The sequence below is a fragment of the Ixodes scapularis genome, unplaced genomic scaffold (assembly GCF_016920785.2).
Source record: "Ixodes scapularis isolate PalLabHiFi unplaced genomic scaffold, ASM1692078v2 PGA_scaffold0__279_contigs__length_252992795, whole genome shotgun sequence".
Classification (NCBI taxonomy): domain Eukaryota; kingdom Metazoa; phylum Arthropoda; class Arachnida; order Ixodida; family Ixodidae; genus Ixodes; species Ixodes scapularis.
In genome coordinates this window covers 20,195,059-20,214,818 of record NW_024609835.1, presented here as the reverse complement: position 1 = coordinate 20,214,818, position 19,760 = coordinate 20,195,059, and positions in this window count along the sequence as shown.

Genomic DNA, 19,760 nt, shown 5'->3' with positions numbered 1-19,760 from the left:
TGTATAATTTATGAAGCCGCCTACACCTGCAATTAAGGTACAGAGTGCTGTCGCAAAAAAAAAAGTATTTTGGGAGAGAAAGAAGCAGTTTGTAATGATCACAGAGTCGTGAATATTTTCCTGTCAAAGAAAGGGGCCATGAAACGATTTTTCTCCTATCGCTAAACACTACTCGGAATCACTCCCTCACGTTACTAACCAAATAAACTTGCCTTGTTTTTTTTTCATATTTTTAAGCAATGGGGGTCGGCAAATACATTTCTAAGCAATGGCCGTTTGTCCAAGCTCAAATCGGAGCCGGGGCAAGCGGCCACGTGGCCTGGTGCCTATCTTATGGCGCCAACGTTAACCATGGCCGCGCACTGAGGTTGGGAAAGTAGAAAAACGGGTGCTGAGCTCTAGGCATTGTTAGAGCTCCACGATTCTCACCCTCCAGTGGTTGGACACGAGCCGCTACTCGAATGTCTTCCGATACATTTGTTGTTACGAGCCGAAGTTGAGCACTCACTCAGTTCTCATACCCAATCCATGAGCCGCTCCCCACTGTCGTCAGGCGTGTGGTTTTGATCCCGCAATAACTTCATCGAGTTTTGCGAAACCAAGATTGAAAGGAATAGTCTCCTTTTATCCCCGCCATTTCGCCGCGACCAACCATTTTCTGATACGATGGCTGTCCACGCGAGTATACTTGGGCCATACTAGGACCAGCACAGCTCTGTAAAGTCATGAACATCCCAACCCGATATCGTTTCAGACTGCTTTACGTAAAAAAAGGATTTTCATTTTTTTTTTTCTGGCGACGTTTGGCGCTGAGTATAGGTAAGTCTGCTTGGCAGCTGAGATAAAAGTCCGAGGACACCTAGGCATTTTTTATGAGTTGGGAATGCGAAAGCATGAATTTTGTTTTTCAGCTCCCCTAGCTCGTCTGCGGTGTACTGGCGTGGAAAGCCACGTTTGGTTATTGCCGAGGTTGTGGCCACCGATGACATAGATGCCTCAGGCGTCGTCGTGTTCCTCAGCGCCGAAAGGAGCAAACCCCCCCTCGGCAATGCCCGACACAAGATCGGCGACCGAGCGCGCGCTCTTTTGAAGTGGCCGCCAATGGTTATCTAGGAGCCACTTTGTTCAGCCAATGGAATAATAAACATTTTTTTCGCGTTTAGTTTTTTTTTTTTTTTTTACGGACGCCGTCGCATACGCTTTATGGGATAGATAATGCTTTTCGCATTAATAAACATAAACCTAAACAGCGAGCACTGTTTGGATACAAATATCTATGAAAATTTCAGTGGGTTTTTCAATCAATGTACCTGATAGACTGATAGAAAAAAATTCTACTTAACTCGACAAGCTCTCTTTATTCCAGTAAAATCCTGCCAAATGAACGACGTTGAGAAGAAAATGCCGGAAGGAATACATGTGCGCAAAATCTGAAATTTTATCTTGATTATTCTAAACAATGGCAAACATTTGTTTGTCGTTTGTCCCCGTTGTTCTCCTTCTCCAGGGATTATTATCGTCATTAGTGTCCAGCTCGCTTACACCTTTGCATTGATTGCATACTCCTCAAATCTCTGATGGTACCTATCCGTCATGTGGGCTTCGCCGCAATAATACTGTTCGCGTGGAGAAACCACACTTTTGTGTCTTACCGCTGCGCTTCTAGAGTGGCCTGCGATTAGTCTGAACACTCTCTGAAGTTCCACATTTAGAGTGCACTGCAGTGCCCTTAGAGCTCCAGTAACGTGAACTCCTTGAGTAAGGTGAACCAATCAAATAGGCGATTTGTATTTTGCTCCACCGACCATGGAGTCTGAGCAACGGAGGGTGTGGGACCCCTTTCTGTCACTCAGGCTGCATGACATTTGGGGCTCGACGCACATTGGCACTTTCATTGGTTAAAATAATTGAGGAAAGTTCAATTTTTTTATCACCAAGTGCTTTGTAAAGCAATATGAATACACGAATTTCTGACGTGTAAGCAGTGAAAACAGACTAATTTTTTTTTTAAATAAGAAAAAAAGTTAAGCGATACTCTTATACCGAAACTTACGCTATAGACATTCCTCATACATTTCTTGATTCCATATTTCGTATCAGTTCCAGTTTGACGTTTCTTATGTTTCAGGCTCTGAACACATAAGGCAATTTAGCATGTTCACACGAAAGGTTATTTTTTTTAACCCAGAAGGGATGATTTTTTGTTATCAACATTTATTATTGATGCGCGTTCATATCTACTAACACATACTGGCAAAACCTGTGACGTAAAACGAGCCCACCCGCTGTATTGTTTAGTTACGAAACCAATTTTGTCCTCACTTTAGCATAACGCTGCTCGATGTTGTGTTGGTTTGAAATCGAAGGCTGACAATGTTTTGACCGAAAAACATTGTCACGAAAGTTACGAGATGCAATGTGTAACAGGAAGTTCAAGGAGTAAACATTATTTGACAGAAAGTCGCTTTTTTATTTCTGTAACTTACCAGCACGCTCTTTTTAGCCGAGAAACTTGCGGTTTAATGACAATGATGAGAGGACACAAATTTGCTCCGATCACTACGAGTAATTTCCTTTTTTTATTTATTAAACCGTGCAATATTTGTTGCCATCGTGCCAGAGAGGAGGAAAATGAAAATTATGTCGCTATTCAACCAAATCTCCTGTATAGTTTTTCAATACTATCAATCTTATCCTCAGACTCCATTGGAGGGACCGCACACTCATCAAATCTCTAAAAAGACCTATCGGTCATGTGGGCTTCACCGCAATGTTGCAATGTGCGTGGAGAAGCCACACTTCCGTGTCTTACCGCATAAGTGTGGCTTCTGCGGTAAGACAAGAAAATCTGAACACTCTTTGAAGTTCCGCATCTAAACTGAACTTCAGTGTACTTACAACTCCAATAACGTAAACTGCTTGAGTAATGTGAGGCAATTAAAAAGGCAGTGGGTATTTTTTTTTTTTTTCATTGACCACGAGGTCTGAGCAACAAAGGTTGTGGTACCCCTTTTTGGTGCTAAGGCTGCATGAGAGTTGGGGCTCGACACAGTTCGACTATTTCATTGGTTAAACTCATCGAGAAAAGTTCACTTATCACTATATGTGTTGTAAATCAGTATAAATAAACGAGCTTCTGAGGAGCATAATCAGTGAAACTAACTAATATTGCTTTAAAAAAAAAGTAAATCTAAACGTTTAAAATTTGAAACGTGAATAAATTGGGAGATGAAAAGATACTGTGAAGACTTTTCTTTTCGCATCAGAAACAAGGCGTGCTCTTCTGGTGTTTTAGCACATCTCCATAATCCTCCAGCGGCCGTTTTAAAATACAATAGGAAGCTTTCTTTTCTTCTGGTGTATGCATTGAATAAATTCCTATCACTGAAATCTGTCGTATGAGATCAGTATAATTCGGCGCAGCTTAGGCAAGTGACAGATCATTGCCCGAAATGGCCCTGTCATCTCATGCTCGGTGCATCCGGGGATTAAATGGGAAGAAGCTTTGTATTCAAATTATGGCAAAAATGATATTAGTCCGTGACCTCGAACGTTCAGCCCGGAGCTCGCCTCGTCGCATGTTAAAACTGTCCATATGCTCCCGGGTTGAAGAAGCCTTAAAGAATGCGCATTTAAGTTGAACGGAAATGACTTTGGAGAACACGTCTCGGTAGTTCGTGCGCGGACTTTTTGGATCTTTTTTATGTTTAACGAGGGAATATTGGAAGTATAAGCGCATACTAAACACAATTGTTTTCAACGCAGATATAGTAGCTAGGTAGATGTGGGTGAAAAGTTTGAGCTCCTTTCGCGGAGGATTTTGAGCCGTCGGCATATTATTCAGGTCTTCAAATATCGACTTGCTTAAAACACGTAAAAAAGCAGAGATTGTACAGCGCTTATGCCTTGGAGTTTATGAATTCGGATTCGGATTTAGGAAACGCTCAAAAAATGTATTTTTGTCCTGCTTCTTGGATGAATCGAAATTCGGAGATGACTTCAAATCAACGAGAGGAAAATTAATTTAAACAATCGGTAGTGACATCTAAAAGAAAGCAGAACTATTTTGCAAAATATTTTTCTGGGCTCGAGTCTTACGATGGAAAAGTGAGGTATACGGGGTTGGCATGGGGACGTGCTTTCTACCGATGCCTAATACTTATTAACCTTTGTATTCTAATTTATGCTCTTCGCATTAAGGAAATATAACCGATCGTTTTTCTTCATAACTAAGAAAAGCGTGCTAATAAACGAGCCGACCGTTGGTACCCAATTTTATTTTAGTTTAAACAAATATGAAAAAAATCACTTAATATTAATATCAACCAATATAATCCAAGCGCTTTTGTTTCTGTTGAGATTTTCCGTAAAAATAAAGATTTAGCAATTCCATCATTATTGTGTCTAAAAAAAAGCTGCCTTTCATAAAACGATTTCAATCTATACTGTTTTAAAAATTTTCGATGGGAATTAATGAAACATTGGCTACTAATAAACCCTTTTTTTACTAAAATAATGTTGTCTATATTCTTATAAAGCTGGAAGTTAGCTAACCTGAATGGGCGTCTGGTGTCTCAGTTGTGGATAAAAACTATAGCCAGTGCAGTACAAGCACTAGTTTTGGGCCTTTAACGTGGATCACGCACTAGTGATACACGACCGCGCCCCGGTGCCATGCTAATCCATATTGAAGCGGCCAGGGGTGGAGATTGAACTCAGGTTCTGCAGCGCGAACTTTCGCTAATCATTCTCCAAACTCGTGTGCGCTAGCCGACCTGGCTTCTGATCCTCCTATATTTTTATCAAATATATCGAATATATTTTTATCATACATATATTTTTATTAAATAAATTTTATAACTAAACAATGTTAGCTTTAATCAGTTAGGCATTCGGTAGATTTGTGATTTGAATTCGTAAATCAATAGTATATTTAGGTTCTTTTTACGAGAGACACTGGTTTATAAGTTACGTGTTTTCGTAGCTTCTCCTAGTCTATGATACCTTTATGGATTACCGCCAAATAAATGACAGACGTTCGCACAACAGAAATACTCAAGTATGTAAGCAACAATGCGAAGTCCGTATATGTAGCTTGTGGCGACATTCGCTGTGTCGGTACCTATTTGTTGCTTTAAAATATACAGCTTTGATTGAGCGGCTCAGTTAAATGTTAATATCAGCACACCATTTTGGTACGGAAAAAATACCTCTTAGAATAACAATAAACTATTGCGTAAGCGTGAAATTGTCATAATCTTGAAATATTTTATTATTTACTTTAGTTTAGAATATTCTAATATAAGTCATCATACGCGTTACTTAAATAAATATATTTGATCGGAGTTGCAATTAGATGCAGTAAAACAGATAAAATTACTTGTTTTAGGGTCTAGCCTGAGTTGGGCCGTTGTAGAGGCGCGCGTTTTGGACTCAGAAAGCTCCACTGATACCCTAGTCACGCCGGCACCCTTCGAGGGGCACCCAGGCGTTTTCTTTGTAGTTCCCCATTTGACTTAAAATTTGCTAAACACACCAAGAAAGATCGCTGAAGTAGTAGCCCAAACATTGGGTCGAAATAAATTGTTTTCGCGAAGTTATATAATTTACACTTTTGCTCCTCACCGTGTTTTTCTAAGTGAAACTCGCTACTGACAACTATGAAAAGGTGACGTCAGGGGAAGGCAGGGGTTCACTCTTTGGACTGTAGAGTTTTTTCCCAACTAATCACGAGGAGTTTCACAGCGTCGAATGAATAGTTTGAAAACTCGCCGCTCCAACACGCGCGCGCAGTTCGAAAATAATGCTCGGCATAGCTCATTTTCAGACTGCCCGCTCGACCTGCGAACTTTCCTTCCCCTGACGTAAGGGCACTGAAAAGCGCGGATAGCTTTGAATGCTAGTTTTTGGCATAATTGTCACTCAAAGTTTTCCCAGTAACTGCTCTGAATTTTAGGATACTGAGGGTACCAAGTAGCATATCGGAAAGGCTGAAGTTTGCTGTTTCCGCAAATATAGTTAGTTGTAGTAGCTCAAATAATCGCCAAAGCAACCCTTTTTTTTTACCCTTTACGGTAAAACGAAGTATAGAAATACACGAAAAAGAAATTAAGTGTACTTTTTGCAAGTCTTGTGAAGCGGATGCAATCAGCAACGTAACTATGTTACCCGTTGCTTAAAATATGTAACGTAAGTACATTACCCGTTACTGTTTTGAAAATTGCTTGCGGTTAGGTCACTCTTAACTACGGTTACGCCTAACCATAAATACGACACTATACTCTCGGACAGCTATTTTGGAAGAAGTGAAAACTGCGCGTGCGCAGCCTTGATGGGCGCTCAAGATGTGCAAGCGCGCGTACAACCATGGCTTTGACTGCATAACCTAAGAAAGCTGTAAAAAAAAACATAGAGTGTGAACGGGCCTTAACTGCAATCCAGTGTAACTAGGGTATAAAAGGCACTTTCTCCAGCGTCCTCCGGACCCCAAACTCCGCTGAACGACTCCCTTCGCCGAGAATACAGCGACCTGCAAGCTACCTCAAGTCTCCCCTTTGTACCTGGACGCGAAAGAGCGGTCGCTATGTCAACCGTTCTCCACGCTCTCGCCCAAGCGTCCGCACGCTCGCTGCCTGCCTTATCACTCGATCGGGCCGGAGGTCGCTCAAAGCCCGTGTTCGCTAACTCCCTCGGGATTAATATCGGCAGTGGCTCGCGCAGCAGCGATTAAGGGGTATTAATCTGCCCTCACTCCGGCATTCTCATTTAGTCCTCCAGTCGGAAACCTCATCGATGCCGTCCACAGATACGGTTCTCTCTTCGGAAAGCTGCTTGTATGTCCCTTATATACTGGGGCAGCAAATGCCTATAATCTCACGCCGGGGGGGGGGGGGGGGGGGTGGAAGGGGGGAATGCAACGCGTTCGAGCGCAGTTGTCGCGAGTAAAATCTCCATTGTAATTAAAAGAGAGTTCCGTGTCCTGGGGCAAATGGATTTCGTGTTGTGATCAGCTTACGGCTTAATCAGATGTGCATCGGGGCATGTTTCATCAGGAATACACTTGGAGTGCGAAGGAGTTTTTAACAATAACAAAAAAAAACTGTGTTTTTTTTATGCATTGCTTCGCTGCAGACTACGTCGATATGCGAGAGCATGGCTTGTCTTCTACGAAGGCTTGCTCCTATATCTCGAACCAAACGAAATGCTCTCTCCTTCGGCGGATCTTGGCACGTCGATCGCGGCCATACTCAGCACGTCCCCGCTTCTGCCCAGCCATCTCCTCGTCCTCAGTCCGTTATTTCCTCCTGCGAGGCCTTGTCATGACTGTGGCACATCAAGTGAGCGCCTGCTTCTGCAGCCCTCACGTCTTCGTGATAGGGAGGGGAGAACACCATACGTACCTCACTCTCTCGCGACCCGCACATACGCGCTATATAGAAAAGAAGACAGCACGTGTACCTCCCTCTCCCGCGCTCGTGCACGCGCTTGGACGTGAGAACTGAAATAGTTTAGTTTGGAAATGCTAAATGCAGAAAGTACCATTTGAACGCATATGCATTGTCATACACTCCTATTGAAGACTGAAATATGAAACTTTGACGGAGGTGTAGTCTGACAGTCAAAACACGGGAAAAGGCTCAGAGAGCCTTCTCTCCTTATAGAAAAAAAACGAGAGAGAGAGAGAGAAAAAGAAAGAGAGAGGGGCGACACCAAATATAGCATATATATTGCAATGGCAGTCATACCTTTCGAAACTCACAACGAACGCTGTAGTTCATGTCAGCTCAAGAAAGAACGGTTCTTGCGAACCGCAGCCATTTTAGTATCGCTCCACAGCCCATGCGATTTTCGCCATGGCCGATAAGATCTTGGAAGAACCAATCACAAAGCAAGAAGCGATAACGTTTTAGACCACACCGTGCGGTGTTGTAAAGATGACGGTGACCGTAATCACGAGCACTAAAGTATATGATAATAAAAAGCCAGTTATAGAGCCGAGATATTCTTCACTACTTACTAGGTCGTTGTGCGTGCCTACATATTACAAGTGTGAAATAAAACTGTAGTAAACATATTAACGAGCGTAATATTTATTTAATGGCTAGCTATTGCAACTCGAAGAATTCAATATTCAGAGATGTAGTTCAGCACACTGACAACATTCAATCTTGTCGTTCATTTGATTTGAAAGTGTCTTGAAGCGGTCTTGGAGTCAGTAATTTTTGCTGTCAATCTAATAAACGAAGCAAAGTTTACGCAGGGTTAAAGTGAAAGAACTAATATTTTTATGGTCACATTGTGATAAGTCGTCTTGTGTCGGTCATTATGTAAATACACAGAAATTCAACTAGAAAACATAATTGACAGTAAAATAAATGAAAACTTTCTGCAAACGAACTGACAGCTCGACATCAAGCAATTCATAGTATTAAAGCCTCCGTATGCTTACATTGCAACAACATCGTCAGCCCTGCGAAGAACACAATTAGCAGATCTCACCCGCCTCGACAGACTCAATCTTTTGATAATGATATCTCAAAAATAGTTATACAAACACCAAGATGCTGGAACATGAAGTTCAAAAGTCACGATTCGCATTATTATATACACATATTATGATTATAAATATGAACTATAAACTCTAAATATGCTATAAAAAAGATTTACAACATAAAACACAATAAAATGTGGATAGTCGGAGCCGAAGACTTGGTCAGTTTATTTGCAATGTAACAGCCTTGTCTAATCACTTTCAAGTTGCTTTGCGTGAGAGGCACAAAAAATACTACAGAAACAGAATGTGCTAATTTATTTGATTTCGAGTTACACGCGTTCTTTCGGTAATTACTTGTTTGTCGTATAACTCCCAAGACGGTTTCACTTACTTCCAGAGTTTTCTTCTTGGCGCAGACTGAAGAATTCGCTTAAAGGACTTTAAGAAAAAAATAATTTAAAGACAGAGCGAAGGCGGACGAAGCATGGAAAGAGGTAAACGAGCAGAGCGCCATTTTTAGTTGCCTCATCTATAACCAAGTCACCCAAATTTTAACAAGAGTGTACTTTCCTCCGACTACGCTACCTCCAACGCTTCTATCGCGTCCCGAAAAGTGGTGATTGAATACCGCCTGATGACGCCATAAATGTGTCACGTTGTCGCCGGCCACGACCCTGGCGTCGTCACAGTAGCGTTGAGGGATGTGGCAGACGCCTGCTCTGCTGCAGGTGGCTCTTCAACTTGACGGACCGTGGAATCTTCGGCAGTAAAGAGGTTGGACGCCGCGACAACTACGATGCACGCGTTCTCTAGGGATTTTTGTTTTTCCGGGATCTTCTACGCCTAACCGCAAGGACTACGGCATATGACAGCATGATACTCCTGCTTTTGTGACGTCATTTGTTGCCACTTAGGGCCCACTTTCAATACGTGGGCAGAATAGGACGCAAAACACGCCAGTCGGAGACACGTTCCAGGCAACGCACCCCGACTGAGTGAAACCTGCATGGGCCGAATCCGAGGCTCACCACCAGCCGCGTTGACAACGGAAAGTCCAATCTCTCGCTTACCTGCTCCTGGTATACATGGATATGCGGAGCGCAAGTTTGTCTGCTTCTTGCGCCGGAGTTGTGGTGACGTCAGAACGACGCCAAGCTCTGATTGGTTCTGAATGAAGAATAGTGGGTAGACATCGAGGCAGCTTGCTTCGAGGTCTGCCTTTACCCTTTAATCAGAGCCAATCAGAGCTCGTTGTCCTTCTGACGTCACCACAACCACTGCGGAAGAAGCAGAGGGCTTATTCTAAGCATACCTATGTGTGCGTGTATGTGTGCTTGTGTGTGTGTATGTGGAAAGGGGGGGGGGGGCGGGTGTGTACGCGCTTTTCTCTTTTGTCTTTAGGTCGTAGCATCTATTTGTGTAGTTATATCACATTAGTTCTTGATAGAGACCGACCGAACTTCGCTGTGACTTCCTTTAAACTAGTTTTCCTTACTTTGGCCTGCGATGATTTGTTAGTGTTTTTTTTTTTTTTTTTTTGAGCCAGATGGAACTATTGCGCTGTTTACTTAGCTGATTTTGGTTTTCCACCCGATGCCATAAAATCCTACCACCTCTTCGGGAATTTTTTTTTTTTTAATTTTGTTTCGAGACTATAATTGCCTTCTTTTTTATTAGTAGTGCCGTACTTGGGTTTTTCGGAGTTTACGTTTTAGAAATTACTATTTTGGCACTTGAATTGGTATGTAGATTGTCTACTTGTTTGGCTATTTAAATTGGTGGGCTCTTAACCTGAAATAATTTGAAATGCATGTTGTAAGACTTCTCGATTTTTCCCACTATCTTAGTGAGTCCTATGAACGTTTTAAACATGTAAACATGTTAAACTTTGAATTTTAATATTTGACAATATTCTACTAAAGGCGAACATTAGTCGAACGATATGTACGCAGGTGGTAGAAATGGTATAACATTGTTTAATGTTATATCAAAGTTCAGAACAAGGCACATAAATTTGTATACATCAGTTTGGACAGGCTGGTTTGAATATTTCATCTCTGTTAATATTAAGACATACAATAGCTGAGCCAGAAACTCGCGGAATGTACGTAACATTATTTCTTTTTACACAGTCAACGGCAAAAATTACTTTTCGTTACAAATGACAGTTGAGTTGAAATAACTGAACTTACCATTTCCTGTACATTTATTATTTTAATCCGTTTTGAAGAACTTACCATCAGCACAACAACACAAAAAAATAAAAGTGAAAAGCACATATCACTTGTTATTACTTCTAACATTTAACAAAAAAAATAATAATAGAATGGAATTAAGCGTATGATATCTAATAATTTCTGATTTTCTCACGACACTCACAAAACATTTGACACCAAAAATAAACGCGTTACCATTCCAGTACTTTGAGTAGCCTGTTTATATATTGGAAGGTACGCATAATTTGGTGCTGTCGACTTTTGAGAGCGCTGTGTTGACGTCATAGCTCTGGAGCAGCTACTTTTCCACAAATTTAAAGAAACTACTTTCGCATTTCTTCGTCATCACATTTCTAACAAAAATGTCATTTTTATTTGGCACGTACACATACCGATATTACAGGAATGGTTTTAAAAATATTCATTAATTTGTGGCAAAGGGGTGTGTTTCCTTCTACAACAACGCACATTTTCCTGGTTCTTCAGGCAATGCCACCCGTAGCCATTGGCAGCGAGAGAACGACAGGAGGCCTTTCAATGGTCCCACCTACAGCGCGAACTTCACACTTTCGATAATGCTTCGTCGGCTTCCAAGCTTCGAGCCTGCACGCGCAGCCAGACGATGACCGAAGGCAAGAATCATATATTCAAGGTTAGACATCTGAAATTAAAAAGAAGAAACACAATGCCGTTCATATCTTGTCAGTGAGCATAAAAGGAAAGGTCTACGCCTTTCTCCTCCAGACGTCATCACTGATAAATCCACGCAGCCACGAAGAGCTCGAGTTCACATCGCCACGAACACATCTTTACGGAAAGATGCTGGCACGTTCCGCTTTCCCGCGTAACCTCGTCAACCTTCGGCAGGTTTGCCTCTTGGAGCGGTTCAGAGATCCAGTAACGATGACGTATGAGCGGGCCTTGTCTTCTAGGCAGTCAGTGTTAAGGGCTGTCCCCTATAAAGCGCCCTCCTCGGAGCTTTGCTGCCTATGCACCAACAGAAGGCTGTGACGTCACTCCGCTACGGTGGCGTTACTGTCGCAGGCGCTTTACTTACCGCGAATCTCGTTTCTGCCCACACGCAGTGCACTCACCCGCTGAAGGCGAACACGGACTTGCTCGTATACAGCTGCTTCGCTCGATGTACCTGCACCTGCTAAACCGGTGCAGAAAAGTGTACAGCTGTGTACTTCTGGTCGTATTGCAATGCACCTACCGGAAGTACACTGCCCTGAACTTCTCTGCACTCGTGCAGGAAGTGCAGTTAAATCAAACGAAGCTAGTGTGTTCGTCTATAGCATGTCGTGTCCAGCGCGGGTCTACGTGCGCCACTAACAAAGAACAGCGACGCCTGGCTAGAACGCGTGGCCGTGGAGCACGGGTCGCAGGCACTATAAGCGACTGAGAATGCAAGCCGGGCGCTGATGTTCCGGGCAGAGTAAACCTAAGAGTATTCGGGCTGTGGTGACCCTCACTACGCGAACATTAAATCGCTTATATGCCACAGGGATGCCCAGGTGTAAATCTGCTTAGTGAGCAACGCGAGTCTTTATGGGAACATCCCAAGGACGCGCGATCTCGCCGTCCGCACTGGAGCCTTCCACATCGGACGGAAACGTAGCGGTTGACACACCCCACTTCTTTCTGCCGTAAAAGCTGATCACTGCTATCCCTCATAGCACGACAAGGATCGGACGATCGCGCGTTCTACAATGAGAGACATTGAGACAGAAAAATAATAGAGGGACGTTTAAAGTGATATTGAACCGAAATTTGGGTTTCGCGAAATAAAGCCGCAGAAGCGTTGAACGGTTCACTACGAACTTCAAAACATCACTCATACACCGATATCTCAAACGGATGGCCGCACTTTTGGAAAAGAAGGGCGCGATCAAGCGAGGGCAATGACGTCACGGTCTTCCTGCGAAATTCGAGAACGAGGGGAAGCGGCCTCGCGTCTCCCCTCCTCGCTTCAGTTCACCAGATCGACGGCAGGGAGCGAGGAGGAGAGGGAGTAAGAACAGCGAAGTCACATGCCTTGTCGGCCTCGTCGGCAGTGTTCAATCGCGCACTTCTTTTTAAAAAATACGGCGATCCGTTAGAGACGTCGCTACATGAGTGATGTCTGAGTATTGCAGCATCCCGCTTATGAGTCCAGTCTTTGTTTTGTGAGCTAAAAAATGTCGGTTGAGTATGCCTTTAAGTTCACTCTGGCACCGTTGAAAACTATACATCTGGTTCGCGTTTTTCGAGAAAAAAGAAATTCAGTGAAGTTTCGGTAGGTTCAATATAAATATATATATACTTTTTTCTGCTCAGCTTATAATTAGTTTCACGATAACTTGGCCAACTGTGGAGGCTGCGGCCTCGGCGCCCGAATAAGGGCGCCGGAGCAAGCCACGTTATAACACTCCATGGTGGTGGCCACCGGCGCCTTGTTACCGCCACAGCAACAGAGCCTTCCGCGACAAAAAGTAGTTCTATGCTTCTCTTTCTTTTAACCGCAATTGAACGCGCGATTCCATCAATAACGAGAAGATATGAAGAATACAAATTATATTTACAAATTTAGGAGCTTCAACAATATTTAAAGCAAATAAGTGACACCGTATCCGTATCCACTCGATTATGTTTCGCCTTGTTGCGCCGTGGCCGTTGACGATTGACGGCGACGGAAGCCGTGTAATCGGACGTTTCCGCTCAAAACGTCGCACTGTACCCTGGCATTAGCACCAAACTGAGCATATGGTTGTCGCATGAACTGATCCCCAAGTGCTCGCTATTCTAGCGGACGTATATGTCGCTGCGGTGGACGTTCATTCGATGTAGGTTGGTTTTGGTGCAGACGACTCTTGGCTAGCGGACGACAGCCGGTTCCTCCGAGCTTCTCAGGTCGCGCCTCGAATAGGCGTGGTGACACAAATGCTCCCGTGACGTCTGGTCACGCGCATCCAGACGTCATAATATTGCATCGCAGGGCCCTAGCGTCCACAGCTCGCACAGTGATCGTAAAACGGAGTATATTTTTTGGCTATTTGGAGGCGGAACAAGTAAAAATATTTGCTTTACCCTGAATATTCTCGGCGTGAGGTTGTCTTACGCTTTCCAATTTGCTTTTTTGGAAATGTCAACTGATTCAAGGAGATTACTACACTCAATTGTATAAGCCTGGTACACAATGTGCATTTGTACAAAATTAACATACCGCCACGTCTGATATTAAGCAGCCGAAATATAATAATAAAACGAATACAAAATTGATATGGTAACCCAAAAGATCAGAAAAACCGTGACAAACACAAAGCTCTATTGAACCGTTTTGTTCTTCCGTACCCTTTTCCATCCGCTCCTAAGTTACCACGGCAGTATTAAACTAGATCGCGTGCACACTTGCTTTAGATTAAATAAATCAATCAATAAATGCCCATCAGGGCCTAAAGCCGAATTGTTTATTTAGCGTATCGATACTTTTTCAATTCCAACTTTAAGAAGTGTAGGCACAAATTTAATTTACGGGTGTAGGTACGCAGTTGACAAATTCAACATTAGGTGTAAATAGCTCTGTAGTGTCTCTGCATATTTAAAAAAAATATCGAAAAAATAAAAAAATATGAAAAAAAGTCAAAGAAGCATCTTACTGGGTCTTATTTCTGACACGCTAGAATATTACAGGAACACAGCGTGAAAGATCTTCAGTTGAATATTTTGTAATAGAGCAAATATTTTTAGTGCAATAGAAGCCCCAATCCATTTAAGACATAATAGAGCTCCCGGCGATTGTTTAATTCAATATTGGGTCTGTCTCAGTTGAAACTAGTTTAAAAGAACATACTTTCTTTTTAACCCCTCCAGGCATAACTACGTTTTTTATATATATATATATAATATCGTTCCTAACTAGTATTAGACTATCGAGTGAGTAAAAGAGGTACTTGGTCCTTTTTAATCAAGTCGAAGTCTTGGTTTATTATTTTTTCGTCAAAATAATAGAAAGAATAACGCTGACGAAAAAAGGCTAATTTACAAAAGGCATAATCTGTGCCGATGATATATCGCGAAATCCGGCGGGTTTATTTAAAAGGAAAAAAAAAAACAATCTGAAAAGGGAAGTTTGATTTATTCCTTAAAGAAACACAGCCACTGCTGCGAACACGTAGAATTTTATATCAACCCAAACGGCAATTTTTTCTGACAAATTCGACGAAATATTTTAATAATAGAAGCGCCCACGACTCCTCTCTTTATGACATGCACACAATGCCGCTGCTGCGGCTGTCAGATATTAGGCTGTTTTGCTTTATCCTTTTTGTCTTGGACATTCAGCTTTCATCCTCATATTACAAAGGACCACGGGACAAAACCCGAAATTGCACTTTGCCGAGCTCGTTTAGAGAATGTGCGCGCGTGGAAATATGAAACTTTTTTTTTTTTCGCCCAAGTTCGACAGAACGGGAGCCGGTAGCACACGCGACACAACGAATTACACGATGAAAGCCAAAATGATCTGCTGAAAGAAAATCTATAAAAATATGATGTGCAAAGTTGTCCTTCTTGTTCGACTATAGTTTTACTTCCAGGGATTTTAAATAAGAAAAAAAAGGAGACTATTGTTTAAAGCTTGATTGGGTGCATTCGCCGACGTGCATAATCAGCTCATCTGTAGGGCGCACTTCGCTTTGCGAGAGAAAACAAGTTGTGTAGCACCATGGAACATATCTATATTCCAACGGGCGATTGTGATATCATTTTAGTCGGTGCAGTTATATGTGTGTCTGTTGTGGTATCAAGGGTGTTTTACAAACCAGTAATATTACATAAGGATTACACTCACAATAAAAAAATCGAACTGGATAACCTTGTCGACTATCCCAAACATCGAGGTTCAAATGAATAAAAATATTGCATTTTCTAATTGCCTAAAATCTACCAATTAACATCGTAGAAAGCTGCTTTTTTGAGCACATTCTCATAAATAAATTGTTCTTCCTCGTCTAAACTTACTACGACCATCCGTAGGAGTCAGAAAACTAAACTCTCCTGCGCGCCATTCAATAGTAAAAGTTTACTCTGTAAAGATGGCAATACCAAAACGAAGGACGAAAAATGCCCTCAAAGCTGCGCGTTCATGAGCAGTTTGCTCCGGAGGGATTTTGTGGTCAGATGGCCACCTTCATAGGGACAAGGAACATATGAAAGAAAACTCCGCGACAGCTATTTTATGATACGTTGTCAAGACCAGCGTAGCTTCTACAGTGTTTCAGCAGAGCACTGCAGCGATAGCATGTGCTGCAAGATAGCCTCCGAAGCTGCGGCGCCATAAAGACCCCAAACAGCACATACTGCGAGAGAACGTGACTTCGTCTAGCGTCTCATTTGCTCGCACGTTCGTGCGATTCTGAAAACAAACAAAGGGATGTGCTCGTGTAAGTAGCTTTGCGTGCAAGCTGTGTCAGCCTCGACTAGCCATCGAAAGTACAGGGTGTCTTAAAAAGCGGAAGGGTGTTTTAAATCGACAGCAAAAATCTGCTTCTTAACCTATCACTCTACGATTCTGCGCAGCGTTGCCCACGCGTAGTGCATTTTTTCTATAAAATTGGCAAAGAGCAAACTTACCTGATAAAAAAGTAAAAAAAAAAAAAAAAAAAAGCTTAGCTCCTATGGAAACGTAACGAAGCCACTGGCCTTCAAACAATAGGGCGCCGTTTGGCACGGTAGAGAAGAAATGGTGCAAGCGGTCGCGACGCCGACTGCTGCCAAACAAACGAGCATACGGCGCCGAGAGCCGACGTCATTAGCAGTCGATCTTTTTCACTGAAAAGCGGCACGCGTTCCGCAGGCGTCGGCAGTCGCAGAACCAAAAACAGGCGCCGTAACATGATGGAACTGCAAGGCAGACGACATAAGTACCGCGAAATAAAGTCAAAATAACCAAAGAAACCATTTCTTTAATGGATTATGTGTTTATTCAACGTGTTTTATTAGTAAGGATGGTACAATCATGCATTGGCAACGAACATCGAAAAAGCTCGCGCCGCTTTTGATTTGATAATATCTTCTGTTACTTGACGTCGGCTCTCGGCACCGTATGCTCGTTCGTTGGCGGCAGATGGCGTCGCGACTGCTTGCGTCATCTCTTGCCCCCTGTGCCAAATGGCGCCCTGTTGTTTGAAGACCGGTGGCTCCGTTGCGTTTCCATAGGAGTTAAGCCTTCTTTTCTTTTTTTTGCTTTTTCAACGGGGATTTTTACTTTCTAAAAATTATATAGAAAAAAATGCACCACCTGTGGGCAAAGCTGCACAAAATCGTAGCGCGATAGGTTAAGAAACCGATTTGTGCGGTCGATTTAAAGAGCCTGAGCGCTATTTAATACACCCTGTCTTTAATGTCGGGACAGGCAAACGTTTGCAGCAATTCAGTCCTCGTTTCAATTATTCTAATCCGATTCCACACACACACACACACGCACACACACACACTCACTCACTCACTCACTCACTCTCTCTCACACACACACACACACACACGCACGCACGCACGCACGCACGCACGCACGCACGCACGCACGCACACACGCACACACACACACACAAAAGAGGGAAGAGGCGTAAGATCGCATTGAAATTAACTGGACTTGCGTACTTTAGGAGCGTTAATTCAACTTATTTCCGAGAAAGGTCATGCTAGGACAGAATTTTGTAAAACAACAGACAAGGCTCACATCTTCAGAGCTGGATCGGCTGGAACGTTAGGCACTTCCTGGCCTCTGGGCCGGTCACGTGACGAGAAAACCCCTCTTGGGCGTATTTTAGCCGCCGGGAGGAATAGCCGCCTTTATCGGCAAACCGTCCAGGGAGACATCTTTTACGCGTCTTTTCTACGACTACGTAATTCTTGAATAAGGCAACTTTGCTACATCGACTCGCGATTACCAGCTCGCCGCAGGCGCTGCTAGGGTTGACGTCACTTCCGGTTAGAATTGACGTTGCTCTTTTTGTCGTGGGTTTGGCATTCAGTGTATTCGCGGCTTAAATTAGAAAAAAATAGCGATGATCAAAATTTAATTGTCGGCATTTTAATGACTGTTGGTGCAACCTTCCCCGCAACAAATTGCTGAGTGAAATTGGTCAGTTGAAGAAGTTCCCGATATAAATTTGTAGAATTTAGCTTATTATGTTTTAATTGACACTTTCACTCTTAATCTAATGCGTGTCACCGTCTGAACGTCATTCCGTAAAGAACATTTCTGCCAATCAAACGCCTTAAAAAATAATCTTAGTTATTTGTATAAACATTAATTTTGAACACGAATGTCTTGTACATGTCTGCCCTTGGCGCAGACATGTACAAGTCACTCAAAAGAGTAATTAAGTTAAGTTACTGAGTATTGACCTCAAAAGTAATTTAAGTAAAGTAGAAATTACTAAAATATAAAGTAATTGAGTAAATTACTAATTACCGTAAAAAAGTAGCGAATTACCTTTGAAGTTACTTTGAAGTTATTTTTATATGGTTTGGTCATGGTAAAAAAAAAGTGCATAGGTTTTGATTTGTTAGCGAAGTTGTACTAGCCAAATATAAATCGGATTGTTTTTTCAAAGAAATGCTTTAATAGCTGGTTCTGCTTCTGCGTGCCTAATTGTTTTGTAGTTCTTGTTTATTTGGTTAATGATGTACTGCAAGTGTGTAATTTCTATTTTGAGGTTAAGCACTGCCCGAGCTTCATTTTTAGACAGCGTTTGCGTGTTTACAGTGTTGCGTAAAGTACATCTTAAAAGTGCTCGAAGAAAAGTACGAAGTAAATTAGAAGTTATTAATTTTAAGTATACAAGTAAGTACGTCGGGTGCATTGTACTTAAAGTACCGTACTGTAAATACAAAAAATGTCAAGGTAAAGTACTAGTACTTTTAATAGAATCTTTCATGATTCCATTTCACTCCCTTTAGAAGTGTTTTCTTTAACTGGTACGCATTGCTCCAGAGGTAAGCGCAGGTGCACTCGTTTATTACGGAAATGGCAGCAAATATTGTCAAGTCGCCACAGAGTAGTTGCTTTGCTTTCGCTGACGAACTATTTAACACAATCACCTTATGGGGGACTTATTGGTGTCGGTCTTATAGCCGCCATTACCTCACTCAGTGAAATAACCAGATGACGTCTCGAGAAAGCGTTTTTTCACACGACGATACGCCTTTTTTCTCGAATTCGGGGAATGTACGTTGAAGTCAAGAGTTTTAATTTCCTAGGAAAGTACAAGTACATATTTAGAAAATGTACTTAAAGTAAAGTACGAGGTTTCTAAACAGTAGCACTTTAAGTACCATGTACTTGAAGTACTTACCGACACTGCTTGTTTACTCTTTTTTATATAAAAACGTTGGGGGAATTATTCAACTTTCTCGAACGATCTCCAAATATTTAATGATCTGCATATTCTGAGTTTTGGGAGGAAAGGCAACAAAAAAAAGATATCTTTGCGTTGCCCTTTAGCACTCGATTCTTCGAGTGCAGCACAAACTACGGGAGCACAAGATGAGTTTCAGAGCAGGTTCCTGCATTTTGTTTCCTCCTTTGAGTGAGGATACAGTGTGTGCACCTCCTGTAGTGGGCAAGAGTTTCTACGTTGGGGAGAAGCGGGAACCAGCCCTTTCTTCGAATGAGTCAAATGACCTGGAGTTTCGAAACACACACACAAAAAAAATAAAACCCAGTTTTTAGCGCTAATCCCGCAGTTACTCGGCCTCTCTTGCGTCGTGGTTATTTGCTCCCCGCGCTTCGTAGCAGTGTTGTTGCTAAAGGGGGGCTCTGGAAAGTTTTGGGTGGGTTTTGGATTCTACAACACATTTTCCTCTCCCCTTTCCTACACCACATGCTCCCCGCTCTTTGCAAATATCAGCTGATCTTCCAACGTCTTATCTCGTTTGTGCAGAAATGTTTGTTTATAAAAAAAATATCCACTAAAATTCGAAAGTAATTTGTAATTTGAGTAGAAGTTACTCAGGAAAAGTAATTAAAGTAAACCACTAATTACCGAAATAAAAATGTAATTGAA